Source organism: Vicugna pacos, unplaced genomic scaffold (genome assembly GCF_048564905.1).
Source record: "Vicugna pacos unplaced genomic scaffold, VicPac4 SAC-SAT, whole genome shotgun sequence".
NCBI classification, from domain to species: Eukaryota; Metazoa; Chordata; class Mammalia; order Artiodactyla; family Camelidae; genus Vicugna; species Vicugna pacos.
In genome coordinates, this window is record NW_027328721.1 from 18,403,328 (window position 1) to 18,415,858 (window position 12,531).

At 43.5% G+C, this 12,531-nt stretch overlaps 1 protein-coding gene across 1 annotated transcript in view; it reads right to left on the minus strand.

Moving 5' to 3' along the window:
• Positions 1 to 12,531, minus strand: part of LOC140692174 (uncharacterized) — a 59,204-nt gene that overhangs the window by 13,641 nt on the left and 33,032 nt on the right. Inside the window, exons 16-17 of the mRNA XM_072956936.1 lie at positions 9,884 to 10,036; positions 9,022 to 9,129 (exon numbers count right to left, since the gene is read on the minus strand). The gene's annotated coding sequence lies outside the window, so the exon portion shown is untranslated. The remainder of the gene's footprint in view (positions 1 to 9,021; positions 9,130 to 9,883; positions 10,037 to 12,531) is intronic.

Below are 12,531 nucleotides of genomic sequence, written 5' to 3' on the forward strand. Positions count from 1 at the left end.
AAGGATGTTCATCACAGTCCTGTTTAAACTACTAGGGAAATGGAAGCAACACTAATGTTCATGGAGAGGGGGTGGGATTCATCAGTTCTGGTTCAGATGGAGGAATGATTGTTGTGCAGCTGGAAAAATGAGTGCTAGGTCTTTACCTGATGTCAAGGAAGCCCTCAGTTTGGATGCCTGTTAATCCATCATCTACATCCAAGATGCCATCTCTATGACCACATATGTGTCAAATCATCATAGATGTAAATGAATCTTGTGGTGTGTGAGAGACAGAGGCAGAGAGAATGAGAGAGATAGAGACTGAGAGATGGTCACCAAACCACTAATGACGGTCACTTCTGGGAGTGGGATTTGCAAATCTCTGCACTTTTCCTTTAGGCAACATTTCAAGCATTTATAATGTATCTATATTGCTTTACTAATTCTAAGGTATTAAAAGCATATGTCACTTGAGATTCATTCATATTTCATCTATAGAATAAAGTTTATTTTTTTATTTTAAAATATTTGTTACAAGTACAATCAGCATTTATGAGAGTAAAATGATAAATTCTAAAGAATTAAGAATCAGATAAAGAACAAAACCTTTTGGTGACTCAGACACAGGCCAGCTATTTGGCAGTAAATGGCAGGGTGGGACAGGTTTCTCCAGAAGGTTGTGTATGTTCTGAATCAGCATCCAATAGAGGCAAGGAAAAATTACAAGACATGTACGCTGAAAACTACAACAGCTTGTTAAGAGTAATTAAGAAAGACCTAGCCCTATTTTAAAATTTGAAGGAGCCAAAATGGCAGAGTAGACAGACTCACAGCTTGACCTCTCCCACAAATACGCAAAGAATTACATCTACAAAAACATTGAATTGCACAGAAACCTCCTGAACTCTGGTAGAGTGTCTCTTATTTTGAAATACAGGAAGATTCTCACAAAATATGGTAAGGAATAAAAAGAGAAAAGAAAAATTCAGTGCAGAACTGATCCTGCAGGGAAAGAGTAGCATAGGAAGAAAGGCACACTCACACTGGGACACAACCTCTCTAGCTGGGAGATCAGCTAGGAAAGAAGCAGAGCTTCAAAGGTTTGGAGGAGACAGTGGCAACTGCATGGCAGGCAGAACTGGGGAAAACTGACACAGAGGTCCCTGTGATGACCAGCCCTAGACATGTGCTAGCTAACTGGCTACTGGAGTCAGTGAAGAGCCCAGGCAGAGTGCTGGGTCACACTGCAGAGAGGCAGCCTCAGGAAACTAGAGGGCAGTGTGAGCTCTGGCTGTGTGTGTGTGTGTGGAACAGAAAAGACTGAAACTCTCATAAAAAAGCACCAATGTTGGTATAATGGGGGAGGAATGAAACACAGCTGTGCCAAAGTCACTTTCTCCACTTGGCTCCATTGTTGGTGTGTTCTCATGAGAAGAGAAATGGGGCTTGGTGATAGCCAACACTGCTGCACAAAGGCAGAGCTGAATGTTGACTCCATACCCTGTGCCATTGCAACTTCACAGGCAGGAATGAGATTTGTTTACAGCCCCAGGCAGAGAGGGTGGATTTGCTGTATCTGGTCACTTTGTGGATCCACACCTCTGAGACTTACAGGCAGTGAGTGGAGTTCTGACTCAAGAAGGGTGGCCAGTGAGGGTATTTACAACAGGGTGGTGTATGGTTCCATATGTGGGTGCGGGATTGGGGTTTGAGCTGAACCTGTAGTGGACCACAAATTCATGTGTGTGACTGCACACTTGCTAAGGCAGGTCCAAGGGACTGACACTGCTGGATCTGCACTGATGTTTCCTGGGGCTCAGAACCTGAGGGGCACCAGAGTAGGTGGCTGACATTCCCATAGCTAAGGCAGGGATAAAGCCAACATCAACAAATAGTACTTTGTAAGTCTGCATAACAAGTGACAGGCAACACCACAGAGAGAACACCCCAGTGAACATCTTCTGCCTATTCTTCTTCACAACTGAATTGCTCCAACCCTGCCTACTACATATCACAGCTCAGAAACGGGTCTAAAAGAAATACATAGAGCCAGAGAAATATAAGTAAAATAAAGAAGCCGAGGAACCACTTTTAATTAAAAGAACAAGAGAAATCCTCTGAAAGAACAATCAGTAAAATAGACTTTGATAGTCTACTAGACTTCAAAAAGGAAATGATCAACTCACTGAAAGAAATAAAAGAGACTATCAATAGAGACAGAAAACTTTACAAAGAAAATTTAAACTATAAAGAAGAGTTAGTTAAAAATAGAAAATTCAACTACAGGCAATCAAAAGAAGACTAGATAATGCAGAGGAATGAATAAATGGCTTAGGAAACAAGATAAAAGAAATAACCCAAAAAGAACAGCAGACAGAAAAGTCAATAAAAACCAATTAAAGCAAGATAATATAAAGTGTGCCAGCCTATGCATAATGGTGAGTCCCAGAAGGAGAAGAAAGAGAAAGGGGGATTGAAAAGTTAGTTAAAGAAATCATGACTGAAAACTTTCCAAGCCTTAAGAAGGAAAGAATTATCCAAGTACAGGAGGCACACAGGGTCCCAAACAAGGAGAAACCAAACAGACCTACACCAAGACATATTATAGTTAAAATGGTTAAAGTAAAATAAAATAGTCTAAAGGCAGTGAGGGAAAAACAAAGTGTTTGTTACAAGGGAGTCCCATAAGCATTCAGCAGATTTCACTACCTAAAATCTTCTGACCAGAAGGGAGTGGCAAGATGTATTCAAAGTCCTGAATAAGAAAAAGCCTGCAAACTAGGATATTCTATATAGAAAGACTACCCTTTAGAACAGAAAGAGAGAAAGATTTTCACAGACAAGCAAAAACTAAAAGAATTCAGCAGTACTAAATCTATGCTAAAAAACAATTTGAAAGTTCTAATCTAAATAAAAAATAAATAGGAAGCTATAGAAATTAAGAAACCATAATTGGAAATGCGATAAATTCAGTGAGTTGCAAGGGAAAACATGAGGATATAAATAAGTCAGTAAGTCAATAAAGAAAACAAGAAGGCAAACAAGAAAGAGAGAATAGCAAAATCATGAAAGGTGGAAGAGGAGAGCAAGAGAATATATATTTTTTCTCTTTTTTTTTCTTTTTTCTCTTTGTCTTCTTTCTTTTTAGGATGCACTTGAGCCCACATGACTATCAACTAAAACCAAACAGATGAAGTAAGGGGTTACCATACTTGAATGACAAGATAACCACAAATCAGAAGTATATAATAGAGTCATAAAACCCAAAAAGAAACCAAGCTAATAGAAAAGGAATTTATCAAACCACAAAAATAAAAATAATTAAAAGAAAGAAACAAATAATTACCAAAATCAACTGGAAAACAAATTTCAAAATGGCAATAAACCCACATCTATAAAATAGCTACTATAAATGTCAATGGACTAAATGTTCCAATCAAAAGAAAAAGAGTGAAGGAGGAGGAAAGATGGTGGAGTAAAAAAGATGCTCAGAGCTCACCCTCTCCCACAAATTCACCAAGAGTGACATCAACAGACACACCCACCACCCAGAACACCTGCTGAACTTTGACAGAATATTGGCTTCTTCAAAAGATAAAATTTTCCACAAATCTTGTGGGAGAACAGTAGAAAAGAAGAAAAAGGAAAATAGTTCTGGACCATTCCAATGGGGAGGGAGCAGCAAAGAAGGAATAGCATTAATACACTGGGTCTCCCCAACTCCAATGGCCAGGTCAGCAGGATGGAGATGGAACCTCAGAGGCTCAGATCTGTATAGAATAGACTTTGACTGACAGAACTAAGTTAATTGGGCACAAAGGGTCCCAACGATCCCCAGCCCTAGACGCGAACCAGCAGGTGTGGGATGGGACAGGCTGCCTGAGTTGAGCAGAGGACTCGGGCTGACTCTACAGAGGAAACCTTGGGGGACTGCAATGTTCTGTGTGCCATGGCTGGGAGAGTATACAGAACAGCCTGGGTCCCCCATAAAATACAAAATAAAAAAGGCAGAAAACACTGCTGGTGTGCCCTGGGGGGAAGGGGAGCCATAGCCTTTGTGTCCGCAGACCCACAGTGCCATTATTGGAGACTTCTTGGGAGAAGAGAGTCAAGGCTCAGCCATAGCCACCATATTTTCTGGTGCATGGTTCCCAGGTAGAGGAGGGGTCAAAACCCAAATCCCTACCTAGGGGCTCCACAACCTCATAGGTGGGACTGAGATTTGTTTACAGTCCCAAGAAGAAGGGACCATTACACACCGATGCCTCTCTGAGTTGGCTCTTCTAAGACAAATGCACAAGAAGCAGTGTTCTGGAACAGAGCAGGGGTGAGGGCTAGTGCAGCTGTTTCCTCTGAGTCCACCTACAAAGCATGGACCTAATGCGGCAGGGGAGCTACCTGCCAACTACCTTGCACAAGTGTGGTCCTGGGACCAGGCATCTGGTGGGGGGTGCAGACCACCCATTTACAGATGCTGGGACACAGACCAGGGGCACGACTGGACGGCCTCTGGAACCAGCAAGTGGAGTTTTCACAGCAGGATATGGGCAGGAGTGTGACAACCACAGAAAAAAAGGAGCTCCTGCTCAATAGCCAGGGCAGATTCAGGCCACCAGAACACCAGCCACAGCACCAACATAGGGGATAACAGGCAAAAGGCGTGGAAGGAAGACTTGGCAACCACCCATAGTTAAAAATAACCTTATGACAAAATTATTAAGAGTGTATATTCTTGCAGAAAGGCCAAGATAGTGGAGTAGAAGGATGCTTGTATCTTATCCTCTCCAATAAATTCACCAAGACTGACATTCACAGACACACCCATCCACTCAGGACATCTGCTGAACTTTGATACAACATTGCCATCTTCAAAAGACAAAATGTGCCACCAATCTGGTAGGAGAAGAGGAAAAAAGAAGGAAGAAAATGCAAAATGGCTTGGGGTTGGTCCTTTGAAGAGGGAGCAGCAAAGGAGGGATAGTGCTGGTTGACTGGGTCTCCCTCTTTCCAACGGAGAGGTCAGCAGGATGGACAGGGAACCTCTGAGGCCCAGATGTGTACAGAACCACCCTTGACTGACAGAATTAAGTTAAATGGGCACAAAGTGTGACAACAACCCCCAAACCTAGAAGTGAATCAGGGATGGGAAGGGACAGGCTGCTGGATCCAGGCAGACTCTGGATGACTGTACATAGGTAACCCTGGGGGACTGCAGTGTGCTGTGGACAACTGCTTGGATTGTATACAGGTCAGAACAGCCTGGGCCTCCCATAAAATAAGAAAAAAAATAAAGCAAAGCAATATTGCTGGCTTGCCTGGGGGAAGGGGTGTTTCATCCTTTGTTTCTGCTGACTCACGGCAACATAACTGGTGATTTTTCAGAATAAGAGGGATGAGTCTCAGCCACAGCCATCATACCCACCCAGGCAGACATGGGGTTGAAACCTGAATATGTACCTGGCAGTTCTACAACCTCATAGGTGGGACTGAGACTTGTTTACATCCCCAGACATATAGGAAGTTTCTGTCCTGGTGCCTCTACGAACTCACACCTCTAAGACAAATGAACAAGGAGCAAAGTTCTAGCAAAGAGCAGGGACTAGGGCTGGTGTGGCCATTTGCCTCAAGCCCACCCACAGAGTGTGGAACAGATGTGGTGTGGGGAGTAGCACTGAATAGGGGAGCAAACTACCCAACTACTGTGGAGGACTGCTGCACCTGGACATGGCATTGGGAAGGGGCACAACCTGCCCACCTACCATGCAGGAGTGCAGCACCAAGATGCAGCACTGGGAGGAGAAGTGACATGTCTACCTACAGGCACTGGGAGCAGCACAGACCAAGGGTGTGACCAGAGGGTCTCTGGAAACAACAAGCTGAGTTCATGAAGCAAGGCAAGGGCAGGAGCTTTGACAACCACAAAACAAAGAGGAGTCCCCATTCAATAGCCAGGGTAGGCTCTGGTTAACAGGTTAATGGCCACATCATTAACCAAAGTGATAACAGACAAAAGGCACAGAAGTAAGACTTGGTAACCACACATATTTAAGAAGAACTTCTTGATAAAATTACTAAGGGCACACAATCTCCACGGGAACATACTCTTTTCCTTTTCTGTTCCATTTTCTTTTACTTTTTAAATGTTACTTCTTAAATAATTTTTATATTTCTACTTTTAATCCCTTTTAAAATTTTCTTTTAAAATAATTTTATTATTATCTTTCAATTTGTCCAATTTCATTTTTATCCTTGTTTTGTTCTTCTGTTGTGATTATACTCTGTTCTCAAATATTTTTTCTTCCTTTAATATTTTAAAAATTCATCCCAACTCAATTGTTATCTTGTTTCAACATGTTCTTCTGTTATTGATTATACTGCTTTTAAAACTAATTTCTTTGTGCTTAGTTTTATTTCTGCATCCACTTTATATAAATAAATAAACTCTTAAAAGACCACAGTAGACAATTGATACTGCATAAGCCATAGTGCCAGAGAGATATAAGCAAGGTAAAAAAGCAGAGCAACCTGTCTCAATTAAAAGAACAAGATAAGCCCCCTGAAAGAACAATCAATGAAATAGACATTGATAGTCTACTAGATGATTTCAAAAAAGGAGTGATCAAAGTACTGAAGAAACTAAAAGAGATTGTGTATAGAGACAGAGAATATGTCAAATAACGAAATTGAAACTCTAAAGAAGAGCCAGGGAAAATTGGAAAACTCATTTGCTGAGAGGAGAGTTGAGGTAAAGGCTGTAAAATGTAGGCTGGATAATTGAGAGGAATGAATATGTGACTTAGAAGACAGGACAACAAAACAGCTGAGAGACAACAAATAAAAACCAATGAAAGCAATATAAGAGACCTATGGAATAACATAAAGCATGCCAACCTACTCATAATGGGGGTCCCAGAAGGAGAAGAAAGAACAAAGGAGATTGAAGAGATATTTGAAGAAATCATGACTGAAAACTTCCCAAACCTAAAGAAGGAATCAGATATCCAAGTACAGGAAACACAGAGCGTCCCAAACAAGGAGGACCCAAACAGACTCACACCAAGACATATTACAATCAGGATGACCAGGGTTGAGAATGGGAAATGATTCTAAAGGCAGCAAGAGAAAAACAAAGAATGAGCTACAAGGGAACCCCCATAAGATTTTCAGCTGATTTCTCTACAAAAACAGTACAGGCCAGAAGGGAGAAGCAAGGTATATTCAAAGTCCTGAATGAAAAAATGATGCAGCCTAGGATACTTTATCCAGCAAGGGTATCCTTTAGAATACAAGGAGAGATAAAGAACTTCACAGAGAAGCAAAAACTAAAAGAAGTTAGCAACACTAAACCTATGCTAAAGGAAATACTGAAAGACCTACTCTAAATAGAAAAGAAGCAGGATGCTACAGAAAGGAGAAAACCATAATTGGAAAGGTGATTGCTACAATGAATTACAACAGAATAAACATGAAATCATAAAAGAGGGCATCTAAATCATTAAGGGTGGGAGAGGCGAGCAAGAAAATATGCAGGTTTCTCTCTCTCTCTCTCTCTGTCTCTCTCTCTTTTTTGTTCTTGGTAGGATGGGTTTGAGCTTATATTATTATCTGTTTAAAACAAACAGATATAGTAATGGGTTAATATATGTACAAAGTAGGGTAACCACAAGCCAAAAAGTTACAATAGAGTCACAAAACTAAAAAGACACCAAGATAATAAAAATGAAAATTATCAAACCACAGAAAGAAAAATTAAGGAACAAAGAGGAAATACAAAATGAACTGCAAAACAAATTCAAATTGTGATAAACACATTTCTATTAATAATTACTATAAATGTCAATGGACTAAATGCTTTAATCAAAGGACATAGAGTGCATAGTGGATAATAAAGCATGTATCTACAATACGCTGTATACAAGTGACCCACGTTAGGGAGAAGGACACACATAGATTGAAAGTGAGAGGATTGAAAAAGATATTCCACACAAATGGAAATCACAAGAAAGCAGTAATATCAACAGTGATTTCAAATAAAATAGACTTTAAAACAAAGATTATTAAGAAAGAGTAAGAAGGACATTTTATGATGATTAAAGGAGTCATAGATGAAGATATTACACTCATTAACATATATGAACACAACATAGGAGCACCTAAATATATAACAGATAAAAAGAAAATACTAACAGATAAAAAGGGAAAATTTGATCGGAATACAATCACGGTAGAAGACTTTAACAATCCATTAACATCACTGGACAGCTCTTCCATACATAAAATTAATAAGACAACATAGAAATTAAATGATACAATAGAACAATTTCTCTTGGGTAATATTTTCAGAACATTATATTTCCCTAAAATAGAACATACATTCTTCTCAAGTGCACATACCACATTTTCTAGGATAGATCATATACTTTGGCACAAAAGAAGCATTAACAATTTGAAGAAGATAGAAAATATTTGAAGCAACTTTTTCTGACCACAATACCATGAAACTAGAAATTAACTACAGAAAAATAAAGGAGAAATAAATGACAGTATGGAGGTTAAACAACATACTACTTTAAAAAAAAATGGGTGGATGATGAAATCAAAGAAGAAATAAAAAATACGTTGAGACAAATGATGATGAAAACACAACCACACAGAACCTATGGGATCCAGAAAAGGCAGTGCTTAGAGGGAAGTTTATAGCGAGAGAATCAGGTCTACCTCAAAAACGAGGAACAACTGCAATAAACAATCAAACTTACCACCTAAAAGAATTAGAAAAAGAAGGGCAAAAATAACAAAAGTAAGCAGAAAGAAGGAAATAATAAAGATCAGGGAGGAAATAAATAAAATAGAGATATAAGAAACATTTGAAAAAATCAAGCCAAGAGATGGTTTCTTGAAAGAGTAAACACAATTGACAAAATTATGTTCTATGCTGGAAATTGACACAACAATGCAAACTGACTATAACTCAATAAAATAAAAATTAAAAAATAAATATATTAACAAAAGAAAAAAGAAAAGGTAGTTTCTACTCACCAGACTGGAGGAGGGGACTGCAACCTATGCGGGGTCACACCCCATGGGAAAGCCTGGGGTCAGGATCGGAGGAGCAGGGTGCTGTGGACATGATCTGTCACAGGGTTTCTGCAGGAGGGGAGTGTGAGGCATGTGAGCAGGCTGAGGACTGGCCATTTGAGTAAGTTCATGGGCTCTGGAGTGGAGGGGCTCCCCCAAGTGTCTGGACTTGACTCTGGGTGAGTTGGGCAGGTGGACAGTGGCTCAGTGTGAGTCCAAGTCCAGTGGAGGAGGTAGTGAGTTAGATCTAGAAGGACTCCTTCTGGGGTGGGAGGCCCCACAAGGGAGGCAGGAGGCCAAGTCCAGGTGACTGAGAACAGGGTGTGTCCTGCATAGGGCTGCAGGGCAGATGAAAGCATCCAGTCTACAGAAGGTGGAAACACGGTCCATACAAGGGCTCAGCTCAGATGTCACCTCCTCAGAGGAGCCTTCTCTGCCTGCACAGTCTACAGGGACAGCCTCCTCCACGCACATCTCCCCAGCAGACACCTGCTCCATTTCCTGCACAGCACTCAGGACGCGGGCCCCTGCTCCGTACCCAGCCATGGTTCCACTGCCCTGAGGAAAAGCCCTCACAGGAGCCATAAAGCCCTGCACGACCTGGGCCCCACCTCTCTGTCTCCTCTGGCACCACTGTCTCCACCTGGTCCTCTTCTCCACTCCTGCACTCCTGACTTTCCCCAGCCCTGTGTGCTCTCCAGAGCACATGTCCCTCCTAACATGCTGTGTGTGCTCACTGTGTCTAATCCACTGCATGCCTCCCACCCAGGTCAGTATCCAGCACACAGTAGGGCTCAGTAAGTAGAGAATGAATGACTCTTACCATGACTGCTGGGAAGACTTTTGTCTGTGGCCTACAGTGATCACACACCCGTCACACAATCTCTGAGGTCCTACTGTGTGTTGGGTGGGTTCCAGATACCGGGCACAGCAGGTAGTGAAGCAGTCAGGTCTCCATCCTCATGCAACAGACAGCCTGGTGGGGGACACAGAGAAAATTAAGTAAAATATACATAATGTCCAGAGGTGATATGTTCCATGGAGAAAAATAAGGTCAGGGAGGACATTTGAGCAGATTTCTGGAGGTGTTTAAGAAGCAGGCGGAGAGAGATCCTGGCTGGAAAAGCAGCCATCCCAAAGGCCCTAAGGGCAAAGTGGGATGTATGTGGAGGGTCTTAGTTATCCGTGTGAGTTCTTAGTCCTGCCTTGAGTATGTATGTTGCTTTTATTTGTAAACCTTGATTTCACCTTTATAGCAAATTAACCTGCATCATCAATCTGCATAATTTAGCCAACTCTGTTTCAGGTGTTGTGGGCACAATGGCAGGCTAATTACTTGGGTTGGTAAAGAAATACCAGTGTCTGAGAAGGGTTTAGGAAAGTTCAAGAGGGACACTGCTATAGACAACATCAGGCCACACAGGCAAGAGGTGCCTACACGAGCGCCAAGGTTGAGTGTGTGGGGTCTGTTATTGGGGGGGTGCTGTGCACACAAGGAGGAGGGGGCTGCATGATCAATTCATGCACAGGTACCTGGTTGGTTGTGAGATCTGTCAGGGGCTTCTCTGAACAAAAGGCTTTACCACTTTAATAAGGGAAGGATGTGAGGCCTCTCTTCCTGGGGCAATGAGGTTTCATAGGGTAAACACACAGCAAGAGAAGATGTTTTATAGCTTGTGGAAATGCAGGTGTGCAAAGGGTCCTGCAGTGGGGAGTGGGAGGTAAGGGGCCACTGGGTTCTAGGCACACAGAGAGCCCAGGGGTGAGGGTGTATGACTCTGAAGAGTGCCTGCTGGCTTCACACCAGGGACTTTATGTGGAAAGAGGAGAATCTAGGTTATCGGCACGTGTCTACTCAGTGACCTCCCTAAGCCTAACTCTGTCAGGCACCAGGTGGCTGTAAAATGAACATGAAGGTCCCCACCCTGAGGACCCCAATGAATGAACATCTTGATATCCTCAAGCCCCTTCCCCTGCACCATCGCCCCACCTCATCTGGGTCTCAGGCTTTGACCCTGACATCAGTGGCATGTTCGTTCCCTACATCCAGCTCCTCTGGACGTCTCTGTGATGAGCTGTTCCATGTCAGAAAGCCCCAAACTGAGCTCTGCCTTTTCCCCATGATTGCTTCCACCCTGTGAAGCCCCTCGTGAAGGAGCCACCACTAGCAGGATCCTACAGGTCTGAGGCTCTGCCTTCCCCACCCCTCTGATGATTCCCAGCCGATGATCCACTCTGGAGGTCCCTATTATCCTCTCCCTCCCACTTCAGTCTTGGGCTGCACATCAAATCCCTCTTCAAAATCTCCCACAAGACAGGTCCAGGTCCACTTGGGGACACTGAGGTGACACAGGTGGGTGTTGCTGGGAATGAAGAGCAGGATACTGAAGCAGAGGAGAGGAAAGGGCTCCCAATCCACCAGAACACACGCTAAAGTGGTGGCAAGACACCCATAAAGTGTGAGGCAGGCATCACACTGCAGCCACGCCCTCTGCTCCCCCATGGTGACCTGTGTTTCCTGTTTTGGCCTAGGGGACTCCCCCCCTCACTCTCTGTTAGAGGGGTGCCCATTCATTCATTCACACCCTCATTAACCATGTACATGGGTCCTGCTCAATGCCAGGCCTCAGCTAGATGACAGCTCATCCTTGGGGACACAGCTCAGATCTCACCTCCTCCATGAAGCAATTCTGGATTCCCACCCTCCCTGAAGCTCCTCTGGCCTCAATTGGGACCACTAGGGCTGTGACCACACTCTGATTACATCCCAAGTCTGTGATCTCTGTGAAAGCCCTGGGCCCAATGTAGAAAGAGACTCAGAAAAATGGGGCCAAAAGGGGCTAAGAAAAATGTTACTAGTTCTCTATTACAGAGAAGGGCACTGAGCAGAGGGAGGGCAGTGTCCAACCAAAGCCACAGAGGAGGGTCTCAGTGAGCCCTCCCATAGCCCTGTTACTAGTTCTCTGTTACAGATGAGGACACTGAGCCACAGAGAGGGAGCAGAGCCCTGCTATAGCCTTGGCCCCACGGCCTGTGTCCTTTATGACTAGCTCCATGCTGCCAGCAGGGGTGTGGGCCTGGAATGGATGTTGAAAGCTGCCTGACCCCCAAGCCCCCTTCATACACAAAGTCAGTCTCAGGAAACACCCCTCAAGACCTTCCATATACCCCTGGGATTGGGACCTGATTGCTGTTCTGGAAGCTGGCTGGGCTTCCCTGAGAATTGCCCCAGGAGATGCTTGGGACAGCCACAGGGCCCCTGAGGTTTCCTGTCCCCAGCTGAGCAGCTCTGGTCCCCTTGACTGTCCCTGGCCCAGGCCTGATTACACGGGGTTTTGGCCGGGTAGCCAGCTGTGGAGATGAGGAATTGGGGGCAACATGCAGGTACATGCAGAGGTTCAGGTATTCACTCAACAATCATTGATTCAGGCTTTGCAGTGTGGCTGGCCTGGGCCCAGGCCTGGGTGTCCA